The 25,384-nt window shown below is 43.8% G+C and overlaps 1 long non-coding RNA gene across 2 annotated transcripts; it reads left to right on the forward strand.

The window, feature by feature from the left end:
• The first annotated feature begins 692 nt into the window (after nt 1–692).
• LOC119339832 lies at nt 693–5,584 on the forward strand. 2 transcript variants are annotated; one of them, XR_005164208.1, is made up of 6 exons: nt 693–892; nt 982–1,386; nt 1,815–2,020; nt 3,235–3,689; nt 4,459–4,523; nt 4,962–5,584. It is a non-coding gene; the product is annotated as an uncharacterized LOC119339832 (long non-coding RNA). The 2 variants fall into 2 exon arrangements; XR_005164207.1 differs by having other exon boundaries at nt 693–1,386.
• Nucleotides 5,585–25,384: the final 19,800 nt, after the last annotated feature.

The raw sequence follows: 25,384 nt of genomic DNA on the forward strand, positions 1-25,384 counted from the left end.
CTTAAATCTATAAGTGTTCATCCGAATCTTTTTGCCATCATTAAGGAACCCTTTGATATGAAAGAATTTTTCAATCTTGCGCCTAAGAGTTTGATAATTACTAGAAAGAAAGAAATTTCCAAAAAAGACAGATGCCTCATTGAAGAATTGCCTACCAAAGATGGCAAAACCTAGATCTATCCTTGCTTTTATGCCTAGCTAAGTGCGTTAAACGATAGCGCTTGTTGGGAGGCAACCCAATTTTATTTTGTGTTTTTTGTTTTAGCTTCTGTTTAGGAATAAATAATCCATCTACTTTCTGTTTAGATGTGGTTTTGTGTTTTAATTAGTGTTTGTGCCAAGTAGAACCTATAGGATAAGCTATGATGATAGTTGATTTGATTCTGCTGAAAAACAGAAACTTTGCGCTCACGGGAAAAAATTCAATAAATCACAGAAACGTGATTTTGCATTGATTCTTTTTGCTGCTGATCAATAAACAAATTGTCCAGTATTTCCTATTTTGGTAGAATTTTTAGAGTTCCAGAAGTTTGCGTTAGTTACAGATTGCTACAGACTGTTCTATTTTTAACAGATTCTGTTTTTCGTGTGTTGTTTGCTTATTTCAATGCATCTATGGCTAATAAATTACTCCCTCTGTTCCAAAATAATTGTCGTTGGGAGTTTCTAGTGCAATTTCCATCGCGTTACGACATTTCTGTCGTTTCCGAAACTACCCTCCCACTCTCTCGCTCGCTCAGCTCAGCCACTCGCTCCCGCAGCCACTCGCTCGCTGGCTCCCGAACCCCTAGCTCACCGCCGCCGGCGCCTCTCCGTCGCATGCGTCGCCGGCGCCTCTACCCCGCACGCAGCACCTCCGCCTCTTCCTCTCGCGTCGTCGCCGCCTTTCCATGTTGCCATACGCCGTCGCCTCTCCCTTTTCAAGATTTAATATTTACTCCGGCGGCTGGATCTGAAGCGCAGCTGCTCCACCTTCCTCAGGGTGGCGGGGATCTCCGGCGGCTGGATCTGAAGCGCAGCTGCTCCACCTTCCTCAGGGTGGCGGGGATCTCCGGCTTGCTGCGCAGGGGGAGGGAACGACCGCCGGCAGCCGCTGCGGGCAGAAGGGGAACTGCGTAGGAGGCATCGTCGGTGTCGGCGTCCCAGGGACAGGGCACGGCGGCACGCACTGCGGGCCCATGCACAGGCACACCGTGCCTTTGCCGCCGTCCGCCAGCACGCCACTGGCCGACAGGAGCAGCCACAGCCACGCGGCCACGACGAGCAGGACCGCCGATGACGGGTTCGTGCAGTCCCGCGAGGACCGGGCCATGTGGGATGCCGAGACGACGTTGCCGAAGAAGGAGTCTCCGACTACCTCACGACCGCCGCTGGCCTGCACATCAGGTAACCCACCCGCCGCTGGCCTGCACATCACTGAATAAATTTCTATAAATTTCGGAGATGATGCATGAAGTTTTGTACTCTGAAAGTTTAGGAGTGCACTGGATAAATTTCTGCAAATTTGTGAGTACTACTGCTTGTAGGTCGGCTTGTAGGGCGTGTACTCTGGAAGTTTAGGAGTAGATAATGCATGCAGCTGCTTATGATAAATTTCAGTAACCATTGTGCTCGTGTGTTCATTGTGCCTTTGGCTTAAAATGGTTACTACTCCTAAACTTTCAGAACATCACCTTGCAGTGTTCAGTAATGGAATAAAAGTTTAGGACTATCTGGAGTTCATTGTGCTCGTGTGTTTATTGTGCACTACTGCTGCTGCTTGTGCATCTGTTTCAGGCTCTGAATTTGCTTCTGTTCTTGTGACTGTCCGTCAGGTCGCCGAGCCCGTTCACCGGTGTGAGCAGTCTGGGCTGCCGGGTGCTCACCGTCCGGCAGCACACCACCGCGCGACACGCGGTGGTGGAGGCCGAGCTCACCCAGGTCGAGACCATACGGTGGCAGTAGGAGGAGACTGAACACCATGGTGGTGTGGGCGCCGATTGAAAATCACCAGCTAGTCCTACTTCAACTGCGATGCAATGTGAGCCTCACTTGCCGTCCTCCCTCTCCTTTTCTTTTGTGAGAGCAAAAATGCATTTCAGTTCTGAGTTTGCTCTGCTCTTTGTGTGTGTGTGTGTGTGTGTGTGTGTGTGTGTGTGAGAGAGAGAGAGAGGGAGGTACCATGGTGGTTAGCTTTAAGTTGTCCTGTGATTTTGTTTCCACCTGAATGTGCTAGATGAACACTTCCTTGTTGTTTGTATACACCGTCGAGTCTAATTGCCTAACTTCTGAATGTCTACATGACCATTGTTTGCTTCTGTCAATGAAAATCAGTGTTAGCAATGTCCAGGTTGTTACCAACAATGATAAAAATCCATTTAGTGAGCACATTTGCTAGGAGTACAGTGTTACACATGCCAATGTTCAGTTTTACCAATGTTCAATTTTGAGAGAGAGTACTCCATTTAGTGAGCACATTTGCTGGCTTGCAATAAGAGGATTAGCAGTAGTTCAGATTCTCAGTATCTTCTCTGTAGGAGTAGTTTCAGTTAATTAACTGAAACTTTCTACTCCTCTTCTGTAGGAGCATCTTCTTGCTGTTAATTAAACATTTTTACTCAAATTAAACCTTTCTGTTAATTAAACCTTTTGTGTTAAAATTAAATTAAACCTTTTCATCTCCTCTCCTATTCCACTCCACTCCTCTCCTCTTCTATTCCACTCCTTTCCTCTCATATTCCTCTCCTAGTCCTTTCCTTTAACAGCAGCAACAACAACAAGTCCTTTTCTTTAATTAATTTAAACTAAAGGATTATGGATTATGACACATACTCTTCTCTAATTCACCCCTCTCCTCTCCTACTACACATATAAATGGAGTATGGAGTAAAAAAATACATGGAGTAAAAATACATGAAGTAGAAGTAGAAGTACAAGAAGAATAAGAAGAAGAAGAAGAAGAAGAAGAAGAAGAAGAAGAAGAAGAAGAAGAAGAAGTAGTAGAACATATAAATTCAGTCTGTTTACTGTCAATTGCTGTCTGTTTACTGTCAAAGCAAGAATTAGTCAATTGATGTGTGTTTAGTGCCAAAGCAAGAATGACAATATTGTTATGGTCAATTGCTGTCTGTTTACTGTCATAGCAATTATTAGTTTCCTAGGTTAATGAAGCATTACCAGCCATAATTAGTTTTCTGTATCTTAATTATCTCAAAACATTTTTGCCTGAAAACTGAATGTATAATGTTTCCGTAGATAATTTGATCGAAAAGGGACGGCATGCTGAGGTGTACAAAGGACAGCTTGCTGATGGACAGTTTGTGGCAATTCAAGCTTACTATATCTTGAAATTCAAGCTTATTGTATCCTGATTTAACTGGAGTACAATGTTGTAGCTTCACTTGTCTTCCAGTCAAATACTCATGTACTCCAACTTTAACTGGAGTAGACCCCAACTTAATCATAATCAGTTGTTGCCTGTGGTGCTATATTAGTTATACCAAGTTGATGGTTTCGTTAAGTTGCATGTACCCTGAATTCAAGTAAATTAAGTTGCATGTACCAAGTTGAGTATTTAACTTTTTTTGAAAAGGAGGATAACCCATGGCCTCTGCATCAGAATGTTGCGCGGGAGGCCGATGCGGGCAGGCGCCGCTGGTGGCTCTATTGGGGTCGCCTTGGCGACGCCTACGCCAAGACCTTCTACCTCGGTGAGCCCCTCACTCCGCAACTCTGATTTAAAATGGGTTCTCTGATCCAGTACTGTAGTTCAATGAGTAGTTCTTGATCCAGTATTGTAGTTCAATGAGTAATTTTCTGTCCGGAGATGATGAGCAGAGCATAAAAATGATTGCTTATCTGTATACTGATGCTGCTGTAGTTTAAAAGGCTCAAGGTCTTCTTCAGTTAATTAGAAGTACTTTAGTGTAGGAGTATTCCAGATTTAGTGTAGGAGTAAAATTAACTGAATCCTTTTTCAGTTAATTAAAATTAACTGAACTCTTGCTTCTCTCTTCTTTTTCTCTTCTCTTACATTAGTTCAAGATCTTCTTCAGTTAATTAGGAGTAGTGTAGGAGTAAAAGCTTGCAAAAAGACCAAATCAGATTTAGCACTTGCAGTAGTATGGCACTTGTACTAATATTTCTGTTTACTCCTGTTAATATTGCTAGTGTTTAATTCTGTTAATATTGCTAGTGTTTACTCATTTCAATTAGTGCTAATGTTTACTCCATGTCAATATTGCTTTTACTGTCATGGTCATCTTATTTGAACCTTAAGGCTTTGTGCACCTTATTCGAACTTTCAGAAACCAGTTTAATTTTCTTAGGTGAACTCATAATATGACAATTGTTTCATAAACAACACCATTTTCAGTACATCAATTCTGCTTTTTCTTGTCAAGAAACAACACCCTTTTCAGTACATCATCTGCAAATTTGATTCACTTAATGTTACTCCTAACTGAATTCCTTTGGCAGTGTGAAAGAAAGAGAACTCGAGCCAAAGTGATGGTGATGGAAATGAATGAAAGAAAGAGAAGCTGGTAAGGTGACCTACCTACCATTTTCAAACCAAGACTTTCTGTTTTGTGACTGGTCTTTCTGTTTTGCAATTTCGCCCTGGCTGAATTTTCTCAACTGTAATTCTGTTGGTGGGGACACTCAAGATACTGTACTTTTGTAGCCACACCTAGCGACAATGTACAGGTGTACACTTCTCCATTACCAAAACATTTTGATATCCTGATTGACTGATTTCCTGAGTGAGCCTTTCCAAAACTAGCAGATCATGATCTTGATATCAATATGCTGCTAGTATTCCATTACCAAAATATTTTGATATCCCGATTGACCGATTTCTTGAGTAAACGTTTCCAAAACTAGCAGATCATGATTGAACGTTTCCAAAAGTAACATGATCAATTAACATGCTTCCTGATTTTTTGATTAAATTTCCAAAAGTAACATGAGCAATTTTGCAGGAGTGCCTACCACAAAGATGAGCAGAAGAAGGGGAGTTCGCTGGGATGGAGGCGCTGGTGGCCTGGCCGTGGCCGTTGAGGAGGTGGGGGTAGAGGAGTTGAGCGCTGGCCAGGGCCAGGCGGGGCAGGAAGTGAGCGCTGGTCTGGAGGAGCCCGACAGAGAAGCAGGGACGACGAGGGGCCTGGCGGAAGGCCAAAGAGGAGCACTGGCCTGGAGGAGCCCGGCGGAGAAGCAGGGACGACGAGGGGCCTGGCGGAGGGCCAAAGAGGAGCACTAGCCCGGAGGAGACCGGTGGAGAAGCAGGGACGACGAGGGGCCTGGCGGAGGGCCAAAGAGGAGCACTGGCCTGGAGGAGCCCGGCGGAGGGGCAAAGAGGGGCGCTGTCCTGGAGGAGCCCGGCGGAGGGTCCTAGAGCAGCGCTAGCCTCGTGGATGGAGGAGGAAGACGATATGTTTTCAAATTAGGGGTATTTATGTACTTTTGTACGTTTTCACCTGGTCGGAGAGAACTCCCAACGACAATTATTTCAGAATGGAGGGACTAGTTTATAAACCATAATGAAGTTGGAATATAGTAGGTTTAACACCAATATAAATAAAGAATTGGCAAGAGCTTTCTATTACAGTACCTTAAAATAGTCTTTTGTTTTCTTTCACTAACGGAGCTCACGAGATTTCTATTGAGTTTTGTGTTGTGAAGTTTTCAAGTTTTGGGTGAATTCTTTTGATGGATTATGGAACAAAGAGTGGCAAGAGCCTAAGCTTGGGGATGCCCATGGAACCCCCAAGATAATCCAAGGACATCAAAAAGTCAAAGCTCGGGGATGCCCCGGAAGGCATCCTCTCTTTCGTCTACTTCCATCTGTAATTTACTTGGAGCTATATTTTTATTCACCACATGTTATGTGTTTTGCTTGGAGCGTTTTGTATTATTTGCGTCTTTGCTTGTTAGTTTACCACAATCATCCTTGTTGTACACACCTTTTGAGAGAGCCATACATGATTTATAATTTGCTAGAATACTCTATGTGCTTCACTTATATCTTTTGAGCTTGATAGTTTTGCTCATAGTGCTTCACTTAAACATTTTTGAGCGTGATAATTTTTGCTCTAGTGCTTCACTTAGATCTTTTAGAGCACGGTGGTTGATTTGTTTTAAAAAAAACTATTGATATCTCATGCTTCAATTAGATTATTTTGAGAGTTGTTAATAGCATGGTAATTTGCTTAAAGATAATACACTTGGCATTCAAGATATGTGGAACTTTCTTTTGAGTGCGTTGAATACTAAGATAAGTTTGATGCTTGATAATTGTTTTGAGATATGGAGGTGATAATATTAAAGCAATGCTAGTTGGGGTGATTATGAATTTAAAGAATGCTTGTGTTGAAGTTTGTGATTCCCGTAGCATGCACGTATGGTGAACCGCTTTGTGATGAAGTCGGAGCACACTTTTATTTATTGATTGTCTTCCTTATGAGTGGCAGTCGGGGACGAGCGATGGTCTTTTCCTACCTATCTATCCCCCTAGGAGTATGCGTCCAGTGCTTTGGTTTTTGATGACTTCTAAATTTTTGCAACAGGTGCATGAGTTCTTTTGATTAATGTTGAGTCCATGGATTATACGCACTCTCACCCTTCCACCATTGCTAGCCTCTCTAATACCGCGCACTTTTCGCCGGTATCATACACCCACCATATACCTTCCTCCAAACAGCCACCATACCTACCTATCATGGCATTTCCATAGCCATTCCGAGATATATTATCATGCAACTTTCCACCATTCCGTTCATATGACACACATTACTTTTGTCATATTGCTTTTTGCATGAACATGTAGTTGACATTGTATTTGTGGCAAAGCCACCGTTCATAATTCTTTCATACATGTCACTCTTGATTCATTACATATCCCGGTACACCGTCGGAGGCATTCATATAGAGTCATATTTTGTTCTAAGTATCGAGTTGTAATTGTTGAGTTGTAAGAAAAATAAAAGTGTGATGATCCTCATTATTGGAGCATTGTCCCAGTGAAGAAAGGATGATGGAGACTATGATTCCCCCATAAGTCGGGATGAGACTCTGGACTTTATGAAAAATAAAAGAGGCCAAAGAAGCCCAAATAAAAAAGAGAGGCCAAAGAAGCCCACCAAAATTAAAAAAAAATGAGAGAAAAAGAGAGAAGGGACAATGCTACTTTCATTTTTCCATACTTGTGCTTCAAAACAGCACCATGATCTTCATGATAGAGAGTCTCATTATAGAACCATGGTCACTTTCATATACTAGTGGAAATATTTCATTATAGAACTTGGCTTGTATATTTCAATGATGGGCTTCCTCAAAAGTGCCCTAGGTCTTCGTGAGCAAGCAAGTTGGATGCACACCCGCTTAGTTTCTTTTGTTGAGCTTTCATATACTTATAGCTCTAGTGCATCCGTTGCATGGCAATCCCTACTCACTCACATCGATATCTATTGATGGACATCTCCATAGTCCATTGATACGCCTAGTTGATGTGAGACTATCTTCTCCTTTTTGTCTTCTCCACAACCACCATTCTATTCTACCTATAATGATATGTCCATGGCTCACGCTCATGTATTGCGTGAAAGTTGAAAAAGTTTGAGATTACTAAAGTATGAAACAATTGCTTGGCTCGTCATCGGGGTTGTGCATGATTAAATACTTTGTGTGACGAAGATAGAGCTTAGCCAGACTATATGATTTTGTAGGGATAACTTTCTTTAACCATGCTATTTTGAGAAGACATGTTTGCTTTAATTTGTATGCTTGAAGTATTATTACCTTTATGTTAATATGAACTTTTGTCTGGAATCTTTCGGATCTGAATATTCATATCACAATTAAGAAGATTTACATGGAAATTATGCCAAAGTATCACTCCACATCAAAACTTCTTTTTTATCATTTTCCTACTCGAGGACAAGCAGGAATTAAGCTTGTGGATGCTTGATATGTCTTCAACGTATCTATAATTTTTGATTGCTCCATGCTACTTTATCTACTGTTTTGGACTATATTGGGCTTTATTTTCCACTTTTATATTATTTTTGGGACTAACCTATTAACCGGAGGCCCAACCCATAATTGCTGTTTTTTTGCCTATTTCAGTATTTCGAAGAAACAGAATATCAAACGGAGTCTAAACGGAATAAAACCTTCGCGAACGTGATTTTCTCACCGAACGTGATCCAGGGGACATGGACCCTGCTCCAAGGAACAACCGAGGAGGTCATGAGGGTGGGGGACGCCCCCCTGGGTGCGCCCCCCTGCCTCGTGGGCCCCCTGTTGCTCTACCGACGTACTCCTTCCTCCTATATATACCTACGTACCCCCGTCAGACCAAATACGGAGCCAAAAACCTAATTCCACCGCCGCAACCTTCTATATCCGCGAGATCCCATCTTGGGGCCTGTTCCGGAGCTCCGCCGGAGAGGGCATCCACCACGGAGGGCTTCTACATCAACACCATAGCCTCTCCGATGAAGTGTGAGTAGTTTACTTCAGACCTTCGGGTCCATAGCTAGTAGCTAGATGGCTTCTTCTCTCTTTTTGGATCTCAATACAATGTTCTCCCCCTCTCTTGTGGAGATCTATTCGATGTAATCTTCTTTTTGCGATGTGTTTGTTGAGATGGATGAATTGTGGGTTTATGATCCAGCTTATCTATGAATAATATTTGATTCTTCTCTGAATTCTTTTATGTATGATTGAGTTATCTTTGCAAGTCTCTTCGAATTATCCGTTTGGTTTGGCCAACTAGATTGGTAGTTCTTGCAATGGGAGAAGTGTTTAGCTTTGGGTTCAATCTTGCGGTGTCCTTACCCAGTGACAGAAAGGGTTGCAAGGCACATATTGTATTGTTGCCATCGAGGATAACAAGATGGGGTTTTTATCATGTTGCATGAATTTATCCCTCTACATCATGTCATCTTGCTTAAGGTGTTACTCTGTTTTTAACTTAATACTGTAGATGCATGCTGGATAGCGGTCGATGAGTGGAGTAATAGTAGTAGATGCAGAATCGTTTCGATCTACTTGTCTTGGACGTGATGCCTATATACATGATCATACCTACATAACCTCATAATTATTCGCTATTCTATCAATTGCTCAACAGTAATTTGTTCACCCAGCGTAGAAATACTTATACTCTTGAGAGAAGCCACTAGTGAAACCTATGGCCCCCGGGTCTATTCTCATCATATCAATCTCCATTACTTTATTACTTGCTTTGTTTTTACTTTGCCTTTTACTTTTCACTTTGCATCTCTATATCAAAAATACCAAAAATATTATTTTATCATCTCTATCAGATCTCACCCTCGTAAGTGTCCGTGAAGGGATTGACAACCCCTAATCGCGTTGGTTGCGAGTAGCTATCGTTTTGTGTAGGTACGAGGGACTCGTGCATGATCTCCTACTGGATTGATACTTTGGTTCTCAAAAACTGAGGGAAATACTTACGCTACTTTACTGCATCATCCTCTCCTCTTCGGGGAAATCCAACTCAGTGCTCTAGAGGTAGCACTGGTCTACCAAATCCTTGTCTTCATCAAGCTGCTGGTTCTATCCTCTACTCTTCTTACTTTACAATTGTCTTCGTGAAGTCATTGCTTACTTTTCTAATCTGTTTTACTTCACACTGTGAAGACTATTATCTATTTAGCTTCATACTATCTACCTTTCTGATCCTGTCTACCTAGTTGCAATTAGGGTTCATTATGTTGTATGTTAGACTTATGCTTACCTACTGTAGTTTTCATTCCGATGCTTACTATTTAGGCTTAGTTACTTGTTTGTCTTCAAAACCACCCTGTTTTGAAGACTTTCATAAAAAACGCCTATTCACCCCCCCCCTCTACACTACAAAAAAAATACACTTCCGTGATGATACGTGTTTGTCACAGTAGGTCGCGTTTTCTGTCATGCATGTACATCCATGACAAATTTATGACAGAATCAAGATAGTCATACATGTGCTGTCGTAGAAGTGTTCCATGACATTACCAAAATTATCATCACGGAAGTGTCCACTTCCATGATGATAAATCAAGTGTCACAGAAGTGCTTTCGTCAAGGGTGATCGACACGTGGCATCCACCGTAACGGAATGCCGTTAAGTTATCGGGTTGGGTTTTGGATCCGATAACCCGTTAACAGCCCCGACCAATGGGGATTTTCCACGTGTAAAATCATCATTGGCTGGAGGAAACACGTGTCAGCTCATCATTGGGACAGATGTCATCCACTCATTGGACAGAAGGCGCCTATGATACGTCGACACATGGCACGGCCCATCGAGTTTAAATGGGCCGGCCCAATTAAGGGACCATAATGGGCTGGCCCAGCTAAACGCCCATGAGATTTTGCGGACCATAATGGGCTGGCCTAGCTAAAGGCCCACAAGATTTCACGGCCCATAATGGGCCGGCCCAGGTAAAGGCCCACAAGATTTTTGTGTGCCATAACGGGCCGGCCCAGGTAAAGGCCCACAAAATCCTTGCGGATCATAATGGGCCGGCCCAGCTAAAGGCCCATGAGATTTCGCCGACACTAATGGGCCGGCCCAGCTGTAGGCCCACAAGATTTTGAGGACCCTAGTAGGCCGGCCCATTAACTGGCTGCCATGTTTTGGGCCAAATGTCGGCCCATATTTGATCCGGTCCATTAATGGCCTGCCATGTTCCGGGCCTAATAATGGCCCATATGAGATCCGGCCTGTTAAAAGCCTCCCACGTTCTGGGCCAAATCACGGCCCAGATCAGGTCCGACCCTTTAAGAGGCTTCAGCCTCAATTATGGCCCATATCAGATTCGGCCCGTTAACTAGACGCTATGCTTTGGGGCCCACTTGCTAAAGGCCCATTTAGTAAATCAGCCCAATATTAGATTCGGCCTGTTAAGGGCCCGTTTAACATTTTGGCCCTATATTAATTTCGGCCTGATAAAAGCCCATCATATAGTTGGGCCTAACTACGGACCGGTTTGCATCCGGCCTGCTCGCAGCCGATATCTGATTGGGCCAAACAAGGACCGAGCCAATTTTGGCCTGTTAAAAGCCCGTGATTTGATTCGCACAATCATGGGCTGGGGTCCAATTCGGGCTGCTGTCGGCCCGTGAGCTGTTCGACACGTTTTAGGCCCAACCTACTTCTCAGCCTCCTAAAAGCCCATTGAGTTTTCTTGCGAAAAGAGGGCCGAGGGTTGCTCGGCCTATTAAAGGCCCGAATCTACTAGTGGGCCAGTTTGACGGGGCCCATGATGCGGATCATACATCGTGATTGCATGACGGCCCGATTATGTACCGTAATTTTATGGTTTGGCCGCTTTACTACGAAGACAGGATATATATGCAGTAAAACAACTGCAGCATCGTGAATAAGAACAAATCTAGACTATACAATTAAGAAATTACGGCATATTACATCCACTGGGCATCAAAGTTCGCCACTATGATAATAAAGCACAAGCAGACAGTAGATTACATACACTGGGCATCAAAGATCGCCACCAGTGCAAATAAACATGCTGACAAAATAATATACAAAACTGACATCACTTCAATAGAGTTTAAGAAAGGTTAGCCCTGCTGGCGAGCTGCAGCGCAAGCACCTGAGCAAGATGATGAGACTGGGCTTGTTCAACACTTATATCTTCCTCACTCTGAAAGATAAACAAGCAGACAGATGACAAGTTTTGCACATAAAAGTATCAGTGCTGACAATTCATCACATTTCTTACTGACGAATAAAGTGACACCGTTTAAAAATGCATTAACACAATATGGTATTGTTCAGGTCAAGACATGGCAGGAAATGACATTGTGAAGGAGTTGGCAGCTTCACGACACCACTGGATTACAGATCAAGAACTCATAAGTATCAATGGTTAGTGTGCTGTCAATTTATCCCATTTTAGATTGGCAAATAAAGAGACGGTTTAAATAATAGTAGAATGGTATGACATTGTTCATAGTTAAGACATTGCAGAATATGACATTGTGCTGTAGTGGGTAGGTTCACCACACCACAGGATTATGGATGAAAAACAGAAGCATACATGCAGTGAAAAAGAAGATCACTTGCTCTATATAGTTTAATTTACATGGTATGAAGAAGGAACTTGGTTGTACAACTGAAAACTTAAATTGAGAAGGACAAACTTTTGTTTATGAACTACTCCCTCCGTTCCTAAATATAAGTCTTTTAGAGATTTCAATATGAACTACATACGGATGTATATAGACATAGTTTAGAGTGTAGATTCACTCGTTTTGTTCCGCATGTAGTGCATATTGAAATCTCTAGAAAGACTTATATTTAGGAATGGAGGGAGTACATAATAAACTTTAAACATGCAATTTGATGCAAACACCAAAAATAAACAGTTGTTGCTCAGGGTGTGCGTTTGGTTTTTTCGGTTTGATTCGGTTCGGTTTATATGATTTTCGGTTTATACGGTTTTTATACTTTGGTTTATACGGTTTTATACATAGATACGGTTCGGTTTCGGTAATAACCATTTAATTTTGGTTCAGTTTCGGTAATAACCAAAATAACAAAAGTTGACGCGAATTTTTGAACAATGCATAATTTTTTTATCACATGATTCAATTTGTGTATGTAGGTTAGTTTTTTCTTTTGAGAACTATGTACATAAATTAAATCATTAGATGTCATACATGATTTGGTGGGGCATATATGTATCATGTATGTACGACGTGCACCAGATCGAGGCATATGACTGATGAGGCGTTGAGCCGTTGATAGAGATGTATGCACGTACTAGGAAAATTTGAGGATAAGAAAGGGAAAGAGCACCCCGTGCACTACGCTAGCCTCCAGGTTTTTGTACGTGAAAAAATGCCACGAAATACCATAGCGCTAGCCTGTAGCCTCCAGGCTCCTGGTCCAAGCGCAGCACTAGGCCACCAGCCTAGCGCGCGCGTTGGGCAGCCAAGGGCCCAGGCGCCCAAGCGCCAGGCGCTAGCCACCAACTCGGGCTCCAGCCGCGCCACGCAATAGTCCCACCTCGCGGAGCGAGCAGGATTGAGATGGGTGGATGGCTATAAAAGGAGGGGCGACTGGAGGGATCAAGATCAACTCAGGGCTTTGGTTGTTTAACACACAACGAAGAGTTTCAGTTTAATTCATTTTAACCAAAAACCATTGATTTGTAACCGAAAAAACCGAAGGTTATATGGTTTTCCAAATTGAAAATTGAAACTAAAACTGAAACCTGAAAAAACTAAAATTTGGTTCGTTTTGGTTTTTTTTGGTTCGGTTTTTGGTTTTCGGTTCGGTTTTGCACAGGCTGAGCTGTTGCATTCATGCCTAACCAAATATACACAACAAAGTTTGAAGGCTTGAGAAGGACAAACTTACATTACTGGTGAAGACACGCTCTATAAAGCCCTTGTCCATGCTAATGGGGGGCAATTCAAGAAGTTTACCACAAAATCTTCTTCATAAGCATTGCCTTTATTCTACATTTTGTTAAGAGTATATATAGATGTGATAATATACGAAAAAATGGAGAATATTTAAGATAAGATGAAGAGTGATGCTACATAACCAAGTAGCTATAAATGTATGTGCAGCGATACAGGCAAAAGGCACAAGCCAAGAGCAATGCAAAGCTACCAACCTTATGGTAAGAGTAAATATAGATCTGATGTGTAGAAAATGGAGGGCAAAGGAAAATAAGCTACAGAGTGATGGTACATGAACAAATACCTGTCAATATAAGTACACTGATAAAGGACATCATGTACTTACAAGAACAATGCAGAGCTAAAAAAATTCATTGGCATTGGATATATTCTAATAACCATTCATACAGATCAGATAATTTGGAGCGAACAATTGATAAGCAAGCTATCATGCATACTGCTGTCACATAATGAACCAGGTATGTATGCAAGTACAGTGATACAGGACAATAGGTACTAACAAGAGCAAAGGAGCGGGCATCATATTTGCGATATCCTGTCGTTCTTTTCAAACCGGAATTCTTCTTCGAGCAGATTTCCTGCAAAAAAGATCTGTAAAGCACATGCGGAAAAGTAGAAGTTCAAATTGTCATGTGATTTCATAGACAATACCTCATCCTGGGAACGAGACCAGTGCATAACAAGGTTTTTTCCATTCAATGTCTTCTAAATTTAGCACATGAGACTTCACCAGAAATTCGTTTATAGACTTGCCATCAAAGTATGATCTCCTCAGGTAACACCAATACTGCTGCAATGCTTCCTTGAAAAGCACAAGCAAGCTTTGCTCGTCATGACTATCCAGATTGACCCTCGCCTAGTTACAACAATGTAATGTAAATCATTGATGTGTTCGATCAGCAGAAAACAGGAAAATAATAACCATGAATAATAGCACTTACACGTAAGTTGGACAGGAAGATGTGAAAATGGTGTTTGTCTTCACTATAATCTTCCCATGATGGGAATATATGCACGTAGTCCCTAAAAACATTGAAAGCATTGTCTTTTAAACTGGGAATAAATAGAATGGTGTTCCAATCTGCAGGAATTGGTCGTCTCTGTAGTTGGGATAGGTCTTCGGCCGGTGGACTTGCTGTACTTTTTGCTGGAGTGGGATTTTTCTGTGGTACTGCTGGTGCTATGGCAAATGAAATCGGTATAACTTTTGCTAGAGTGCAGGTCCTGTGTGGTGGGGCTAGTGGTGTGGCCAGTGAAGTATGGGTACAGTCTGCTGGAGTCGGTCCTACGTTTTGTGTCACTGGTTGTACAACCAATATAAGTGGGGCGCTGTATGATTTCTCCGGCACCACCACGTAATGCAAGATACGCGCAATCAATAAAACCTTGCCAAATTAGAACAGACACCTTGATGGGTGAACAGGACAGGCCATCTGCCTTTGACTCCTCGAGGTTAGAATAGTCATTAGGATGATATTCTGAACAAGAATCAACAGGTGGGGAGCGTATGCGTTTCATTGCTTCCAGAATGGTACTCAATGCCTTGGTGCCAATTTTGTAAGTCATTGTAGTGTTCCACAATATTCTTTTGATGTGTGGATTCTGATATTCACTGTAATTGCGTATAATATTTGAGAACCATGAAAACATAAAATAGTTGTGAGATTATCTTTGTAATGGAGATGATATTCTAATATTGGTGCGCCCCTATAAACACTTGTGTGCTATCACTGGATTCTGATGAGAGAGCTCATGTGTGCTGTAATATGGTGCGTGCATTTATATAATCTAGCATAAGTACACAAAAAAATAGGCTCCAGAAGTAAGGATAGCTGGCAGATGACAGGTTCATAATATACTGTATAGAGAGTTTATTGCCAAACCATGATAACAAGAGCACACAGCAACTAGGCACATCATAGTGTACATAACAGGGGTACACCATAACCACGATATATAAATCGGGAAAGTGGAACTGGCTTGAAAATACGGTGTTGTATTGCCGCTAGTAATTGAAAGCCTATCGATCATGTACAGGCCAGCTCTATCAGCTGTTGACTGCTAATGTCCCTGCGCCCCTTCCTGGCAAGGAACATACTATACGTACTAAATACAGAATAAACAAAGAGGAACATGTTAAAGAAAAAAAGAGGAAGCATATTCTTGAGGCTCCGCTTCATTGCATACAATGTTGGTTGCCCACTCATGATGAATCACAGCACCCAAAGAAATGCAATTCCATGTTGTCTCTCTATATGTGGCAATTTTGAAAAAGAGTCATTAGGATCATATTCTGAACAAGAGTCAACAGATGGGGAGCGTATGAGTTTCATTGCATCCAGAATGTCACCCAATGCCTTGGTGCCAATTTTGTGAGTCATTGCAGTGTTTAGCTTCAAGAGTGGACTGCTGCTAGTGCGACACAAAGCAGCTACACAGATCATAGTGTAGATATAACGGGAAAACCTTAAGCATCAGAGTAAAATCAGCAAAGTGGAACTTGCTGGAATATATGTGCTAGTTTAACGGTACGGCTAGAAAGGCTTCGGATACCAGCTCTCTTCAAGTGAAGGTGCGGTACTGTTAATATCAGTGTAACTCTCAAAGGCGACACAGCTCCCCTCATTTCCTTGCCGTTCTTATATGATTCAAGTGGGCAGGCCAATACAAATCCTATTCCTATGTTTACAAGATCCTATGAATCAAAGAGGCTCAAAGTGTCCATCACAACCGACCGTATAGACCTCTACACTACAAATGTCCCTGCTCATCTTCAGTACAAGGAACATACTGTACTACTATCAAACTCCCTCCGTTCCAAAATATAAGTCTTGGTAGAGATTTCCACTATGGATCACATACAAATGTATCTCGATACATTTTAGAGTGTAGATTCACTCATTTTGCTCCATATGTAGTCCATGGTGGAATCTATACAAAGACTTGTATTTAGGAACGGAGAGAGTACATATTAAAGAAGAACGGAAGAGGAACATGGTAAAGAAGAGCAATCAGATTTTGGATAATAAAATGTTGGTTGCACAGTGCCCACACATGATGAACCAGAGCGCAATAAGAATGCAACTCCCAGCTGTCTCTCGACCATTTCCGGCGGTTGGATGAAGATCCTACGTCTCCTAACCCATCTTCTTCCTCGTCTCTGACTCTTCCCATACAGAACACCGCACGGGCCACCGACCGGACCACCGGTACCCACCGCCCGTGTTCCTCTGCCACCCCCACCCCCACCCCCACCCCAACCCCCACCTGCGTCAAGTTTTCTTCGTTCGGGAGGCCCCACAACCACCCGAGCCCCTTCGTTCGCACCGGCAAACTCCGGCGAGCTCTAAAAAATTTACTCTACTGTGATTTAACTAGTGTGGAATATAAAAAGGGAAAACCATAAGCATTGGGAGTATAGTGTTGAGCGTGCCATGGCGGATCTGAAGGTGCAAACCAGACAAAGGAAACTTCGCAACCAAGACAAGAAATCAGAGTAAAGCAGTGGCGATCTATTTTCTTGCTGCGATAAATAAGTTGAGAAGATATGAAAGAGTACCGCCTCTGGTGCGGTGCCGTGTATGCATCTGCTGAGAATTTGACGGTGCTGCAGTAGCGATGGCTGTCGGCAGCGTGGAACCAGATCTAGGAGGGTAGACGGTGGCGGCGGGGCGCGGTGGACTAGACGGTCATAGGAGCGACGCTGGCAAGGTGGAAGACGGCGGGGATGAAGCGAGAGGATGGGATGCAAGGATCCCGGTCCGAAGCCGTGGATGAGAGAGGTCGATCTCTTGTAATGGACGGCGGCGTTGGCGTATCAGCTCCGGCATGGTGGAGGAGGACGGCGGTGGATGGGGTGGAGGGCGGCGGCGGACAGAGGAGGGTGGGGTGGAGAGGGTGTTTTGGCGCCCACGGAGTACGAATGGGGAAAAGGGAGGTAGAGAGGAAGGGGGGAAACATGTATTCAGGGCGCGCTTGTCTCAAATGCGAGGAAATTTACAAACTTAGCCCCCGTTTCAAATTTCTACTACATCACAACAACATTAGTCAGTTGGGGATAGGACGGTAATCTCGCATACATCGAATATTTGCCGACGAGAGTTTGTTTTTGGCGCCCACCGTGTATATGAATATGAATCGGGGAGGGAGTCGATTTCGGCCGAGGACACACTGTGTTTTGGCGCCCACCGTGTATGAATCCGGGTGAGAGGCGGTTATGTCACATTTGGGTGAAATTACAAACCTACCCCTATCGAAACCTATAGAAATCGAGCAGATAGGCTTTGCGTGGCAGGGATAGGCAGTAGTAATTTCCATCTCACAGATTTTGGTTTCGGACGGTTACTGCGACTTTCCCCACTTCGTTCAGATTTTGCACCGTGCACATTTACGCTCGTGCCAACTCAATTCGTATCCCGTTTGTATTCTATTTTTTCCGGGCGGGATCCATTTTCAATTGGAATTACATTCTATATACATCATTTTTTTATATATACTTTCAAAAGCACAACACCATTTATACATAAGTATGGTTTACAAATGGCATGATCTCATATTCATAAGGTTGTATCCATCAATTTGGATTTTCAAATATTTGAAACCACTTTATGTTGAAATCCAAAGTATGCATTCCTCGCTAACTGTCTCCAATTAATGTGTGTTTCATGCGGGTTTTTTTTACTTCTCAAACATGTATAATGTGTTTCACACATGCAACATATAGTGTAATCCCGTTTAGACATTAATTGCATATAAACCATGCATTGTTTGTAATTAAAGAATCTATGGATCACTAATATTGATAAACTATATAACATTACACGTGTGCCCAAATGCAAATGAATATACATATTTGATACACCAATTTGCATTATGATATTATCGATGTCATGATCTCCAGTTTAAATATTTGAATCCCCTTTAATCCAGATATTCGTCTCATATAGCTATCACTCATGCTTATATAGGACTATCTCTCTGGACCTATACGCGTTCATCGTCTCTCAGGTATCTCTCGTGCTACCTGTATGTCGACAATGACCTTTTATCTTCGTAACACACTGACGGTACTCTCTCCGTCGACCTTCATCACTCTATCTCTCTCTAAATATATCTCGCTCCCTGCTATGTGTCTCTAACTATGATTCTCCATGTGGAATCTCTTGCTCTCACACAAACACAAAACTTTGTCTCCCGGGGTCTCATTTCTCTCTACTATTCCCATGTGTGCCACTCGCACACCCCTCATACATAGATGTCTTTCACTCCTTAGATATGAGAACCTATGACTCTTCCTCTTAAATATCTCTTTCTCACACACAAACACAAACTCTGTCTCCCATTGTCTCATATTTCTCCATTGTTCTCTTGTATGCTGCTCACACACACTCTCTCTCCCTAGATATATCTTGCGTACCCTCATATGTTTCTCTAGCTATCACTCTTGTTGTGAAATATCTTTCTCTCTCGCAGACACAAAACTTCGTCTCTCGGGATCTCATTTCTCTCTAATATCTGTTTGTATGTGACTCACATGCACCCTCTCTCTATCTCTCTCACACCCACACACATAACTCAGCCTTCTGATCCACTCGACTCCTATCTCTAATGCACACTAGCTAACATCTTTATCTTTCTATTTATCTGTTTCTCCATCAACCTTCTTTCTCGCCCTCACTCTTGATTCCTATCACGCACACTACATATGTTTCTCTCTACATGCAGTCAAGTGCCCTCTCACACACATATATAACTTCACCCTCTGAAACACCCGACGGTCATCTCCAACACCCAAACTAGCGGATGTCCCTCTAGCTAGCATCTCCATCTCTGTATCTATGTGTAGTTTCTCCATCAACATTTCTTTCTCGCACGGAGTCTTGCTTCCTATCACCCACACTATACATGTCTCTCCATACATATGCATTTATAGGTTGATCTCTTTTGCACAATCATTGTGCCTCACTCCCTCTGCTCACCATAGATGCATGCTCCATCCCACGCCACTATCTCTTAAAGACAAAAACACATGCTCAATTGTCGGGCCTTCTTCCCTGCATTCTCACATGCATGCATATTGTCATACCGATCCGTCTCTCCCATGTCGTTGATCTTATGACTTATGTCTTCTTTCTTTTATCTCGATCATGCGCACGCACACACACACACACATCCCACGTATACATGTATACCTCTCACACATGCACGTTCGAGGTCTCTATGTCTCCATACGTAGTTAATTACCCTCAATCCTAACGCCACATCGAATCGTTCTCCTCTTTTGTGCACATAACTTCCGCCTGGATGGGTAAAACACACACTCACACTTAACAATCTCCTTCTAGCTACCCCCCCCGCCTCTCACTCTTCCCCTATATCCCCGAAACCAATAAGACCATCCCTTTGTTTAATTCCCGCCTACATGCACCATCGATATATAGTAGTCTTCCTCGGTGTCTCTCGAACAAACACGTTCTCTAGATATCGACTCCTCTCACGCGCACACACCTTCTCTTCCCTCTCTACGGGCATTTTCTCTCTCGCACCCCATCGTTGGTGGCCTCTGCCATACACATCACCTCTCTACGATGAAGCCATGCACACTTACACACACGCACGCACGCACCCCCCCACACACACACTAAGACTCCATCTCTCTCTCTCTCTCTCTCTCACACACACACACACACACACAGACACACCCCACACACACACTAAGACTCCATCTCACACACACATGCTCTAGGCGGAGCATTTGTTCCTACCACCCTTCATCCAACCTTACTCGTATGATAAACAATCACCTTTATTTACTTGCATAACATGGACAAATTCCACTTTACTTTAGTAGTCAGCAAACTTATCATCTGTACCCTTATAAAAAAACGAGTTGGCGATGATGGTGTGCCTGCCATCTTGTAATACACACCGTATGATCTATATCTGACGGATAGAAAGCAAACTATGATAATTTTACCAAAGATACACGCACCTCTCTCCACATCATTATCTCCCACAACCTCATTGCTCAACAATTAAAAAAGGAATAAGTCTCTGAAACAATCTAGCATGCATGGTGGCCGCTGCCGCCTGCCGGCGCCGTCCATCCCCATGCCTCCGCCCATTCCGACCACCAGTCACCACCACGCTCCACTCCTCCTCGCCTTATCTCTCATCTTTCATTTTTTCGATGACATTCTCGAGATACCAGTTTTTCGATAAAATTCTCGAGATATCATTAGTTTTTACACATGGGATTACTCCTGCATGGGTCAATCACAACAGGTGTTTTGTAAAAAAAAATGCATATTGATGTTCCGTGCAATGCACAAGAATCTTGCTTGTAATTATATAACACAAATCACGAGCAGGAAGTGACATTTTTTTGACACAACCACGTTAACATGGCAACGTAAATCACTAGCTAAAGTAAATACCATTATACTTATATCCCGATGCAAAAGGTTGAGTACATGTCCGAAGAGTAGAGTCGCACACACACACTCTGTCTCTCAGAATCTATCTCACACACACACCAGTTACGTGACGCCCACTTAAGCAGACACATATGTTACAATTTGTGCACCCGCGGGTACACGTGATGCTGCGCATTTATTTAAGCCGGAAGGCAAACCCAAACAACAGTTGCATTCATTCCCCTCCCGCCGCCTCTTCTCTGGTCGCCGTCGCCCGGTAGCCATGGCCCGGCCGAAGGTAACAACATACGCCATACTCCCGCCGGAGCAGCGCTTTAATATGGAAATTTTAGTGGTCATGCATGCATCTTTTTGTGCTAGCACTCCTATATAAGGGTTGACCGGTCGCTTCCCGCGGACGTGCGTGGGCGGTGGAAGAGGAAGGAGAAGGGAAGCGGGCTGTGGAGTAACGTTTTTTACCACAATTTCTTAGGAATCTGACTGCAATAATTGAGTAGTTTTACAAACTACCAGTACTACACCTGAAACGGTTCAAAACCTATACTCCCTTGCCAGTGCGCGCTTCCCACGTGAAACGGTCAGCGTCGCCCTAGAGTGTCAGTGCCGCATTAATGCCCAGCTAGAGCGGAGGCGACCTCTCACTGGCGCCAGCTTTGAAGTGGCGCGACGGCCGAGAGAGCGCCACTTCCCGGTGCACACGACTACTCCGCGTCGAGACTGGCCATAGGCCCTGTTTGGATCCATGGGTTAGAGTTAGTTTGAGCTACTTGGGGCTCAAATAGCCCTAAAGTATCCAAGCATGAGGGTTTAAATTGGAGCAAGTTGCACCGAACCCACCAAAAAAAAACTATCCCACCCAAGAGGTGCTAACTTGAGATAGTTCTCATTGGGACCACTGAAAAATCACTTTTCTCCCTCCATCAAGTGCATTTATTGTCAATCTAACCCTGTCACCCAAACACCTCTTTGGCTACAGTTAGTTCAGGCTTAGTCATGAGTTAGTCTAACCTCTAGCTAAGTTAGAGTCTCAAACAGGAGCAGTATAGGACATGCAAGTTGCTCAAAGCATACAGGCAAATTCGTACGTGAAAGGATTTTTTTCTTTTTGAAAACGGAGCGTGAAAGGATTTTTTTTTAGAATGCTCTTGGCATGTCGCTAACATGTGATGAGTTAACCGACCTCAATAGACGGCAAAAACGCCAGCCCACAGCACTTTGATAGAGACGAGGAGGGAGAAACAATACAGGCTGCTGGATTACTAGAGATAGGTGTCGCACGGAAGCCAAGAAATATGGTGATAGCGTGGGTTAGCCATGTACTAGTATGATGTAACTACACTGGGCTACCGTGTTTCGTACTCTTCCATTCCACTATGGAGATGATTGGTTAATTTTATATCACTGAATAATATTAAATATTATGAGTGCAGACGCTCCACCACGAGGTTCCTTGCTCCTTCTCGGTCGTCCGGAATCTATGTTCTTCCACTCTATTTTTTTATGTGAGCTTTGTTCATCCTTTTGCCAACACGCGAGACATCTAGCATCAAGGTGCACGTGTTATGAAAGGATCGTTCCATCTATATGAAGAACACGTGGGACTGGAACGTACGAGCCTGAGTAATGTAGCGCAGTAAGTGAAGTAGAAAGGCATGAATGGTATGAACATGTGTGGCATATAGGGTGTGTTTGGTTGCGTTCTCGTCTCAGCATAGTTGTTCCCTCTTCATGCATGCTCAACTCAACACCCCTCTTCATGCATGCTCTCTTCATGCATGCTTCTAGTGTATTTGTGCTAAACTAGTGTGGACTCATGCACCCTCCATACACTCTACCAAACACCCAAAAGTGGGTCGAGAAGGGAACTCTTGGGCGGCATTTGTCTCTTACAACGTATTACCACTAAATGTTGTACGTGCAATGCACGGTGATGTTATGGAGTACGTGCCAAAGTACTCTACTACTACTATATTAGTTGGACGCACATATTAACTTCTATATTTGTTTAATTGTATGCCCCGAGACCTTCCAACTAGACGTGTCTTTCTCTCTAGGTCGCACTTTGTATCATTCATACCACTAAGTACTACTACGTGTGGTCTCCGATGCAGAAGTGGAATAAGTGGAGACGCTCTACCACGCTGTTTTTTTACGCTGGGCTCTACCACGCTGTTCATGTCCCACTCCTTTCGCTGACGTGTGGGACATCCAGCACGTGCCGTGTTTGGCACCCTTCGTCGTAAGAGTTGAAACGCTAGCATTCATCAGAAATAAAAAATAATTATAAATCAGCAGTGATACTATTTTTTGCGAACCAATCAACAGTGATACTATACCACGCGGTTTCATTGCTCCTCGATATCGGAAAGAATACTTCAGTTCGCCAACATGTGGGATGTCGACCATCCTGGTCCACTTGCCATGCACGCATAACTACAAGGGAGAGTCACCCAGGTCGTCGCGCTGCACTAACAATGACTAATGAGCCGTCAAATCACAGGCCCACTTCCCACTTTGAAGTTACTCGGACGAAGGAACCATCGACTTCGTTGAATTCCGCTTCTTGAAGAAAACTACTGTACCAACAGTACTGCTAGCTACAGTAGTTACTCCAACAGAGGCCTCCTTTCGTTCATAGGATAGGAATTTATAGGAATATGAAAATCATAGGAAGTGAGATGACATGGATCTCAATTCCTATAGAGAAAGAGATGCCATTTGATGCATAGGATAGGAATTTTTCCATTTAGTCTAGGCTAATGTACTGGTAATTTGCTCTAAAAACTACAGTAGTAACTAGTAATACTGGTACATGCTCGTACTCAGACACAGACACACACACTAACTACTAGTACTACTACTTCTCACATGCTGGCCAGATGCCGTCGTTCTCCTTCCCGGCTTTGTCGGTGACACCCCACCGTGCTTGGATCTCCGCCTACCTCTCCGCAGCAGCGCGTGCGTCCTTTTCTTTCTTGCGGCGGCGGGCCTCTCTTTTCTTGAGTGCTTTCTGACTTTTCCGCTCCCTCTGTGCGCTTTGGCCGCCTCTTGCACTACCGCCCATTCGGCCTTGGCATCTTCAAATTCCTCCCACATAGTTGTGAGGTCGCGAGCGGCGATGAACTCGGCACGGCGGGATGCCATCGCTTCCCTAACATTTTGTGTGCGGTCGTGGGCAGCGAGGAACTCGGCGTAGCGGGATGCCGTTGCTGCCTTACCGGTTAGTGTGCATCGCGGTGGCATGAACGACGCTTGGTGAGAGCTCTGGGGTGGAGTGGCCGGACAACCGTATAGTGCATTGGTTTGTTAAGAGCTCAAGGACAGAAGACGAAGCAAATTTGGATTCCCCTTCAATCCTAGTCATTTATTACCGAGTAAAATGCATTGGCGGTCATCAAACTTGTCTTATACTAGCTCACTTTGATCATTGTATACGAGATATGGTGATTATACGGTCACTGGCTCAGTGTATAGCTCCGTATTTGTCTGGTTGACCAGTCAAACAGTCCGCATGCGCCTCATCAGCTCTTGTTCTTTATCTATCTACGCGGGCCTACCTGTCAATGGAGAAAGAAATACTGTAAAAACCAAAATTATGCGTATGTGGGGAATCAAACCACGGACTCGTCGCTGAATGCACCCTAGTCAGCCAAATGAAAATGAAATACTTCGCGTCAGACACTCACGCTCACGCTGTCAAAGCATGCTAATGCATGCACGTCGCCCTCTAAATCAAAGTCCTGCTCATGGCGCAACGCAAACGGCAAGCCCATCACCTGCGCGTCCCGGTGGTGCCTGACATTACTGTTTAGACATTTGATGGAGGCTACGCGAACGCCGAGCATGTATTCACCTAGCTCAACACCAATGGTCATACTCGGACCGCCTTGCTCATGTATATCGTCCATCACAACGACAATCTATAAAACAACCTAGCTAGAGAGGGTACTATGGTAGTATGGTACGGAGTATGTACTATCGTCAGCGACCGATCTTACTGCCACTGCACACCGAAACCCCTTCCATCGCTAGCGCGCGCTTCCCGCCTGAAACAGTCACCGTCTCTCCAGAATGTCAATGTCGCATTCACCGGACTTAACTGCAGGTGCAATTGGTGTGTCACTGACATGCGGGACAGATGCCCGTTGGGCCCACATGTCAGTAACCCAACGCATGTGCAGTTAAGTCACTGAAGCAGCGTCCGCATTCACGCCCGACGAACCTACTCCGTCGCCAGTTGTCCATCCGTCTGCCGCGTCTCATTGCCATTCACCCGCTATATTAACTTGAGCCCCAGCTCCCAGCCATAGCCAAAGACCCACATTTATTCTCCTCCAGTCCCTTCCTTCTGTCGGCACCACTCCAACCATGGCCTCCTGGCGCTCTGAAGCTCTCTTGGACGTACTGTCGCAGGAGCATATGAGGGACATCCGCGGCTCCGCTCCGAGCACGCTCCAAAGCTCTCTTCGACGTACTGTCGCAGGAGCAAACAAAGGAGATCG

Source organism: Triticum dicoccoides, chromosome 7B (genome assembly GCF_002162155.2).
Source record: "Triticum dicoccoides isolate Atlit2015 ecotype Zavitan chromosome 7B, WEW_v2.0, whole genome shotgun sequence".
Taxonomy (NCBI): domain Eukaryota; kingdom Viridiplantae; phylum Streptophyta; class Magnoliopsida; order Poales; family Poaceae; genus Triticum; species Triticum dicoccoides.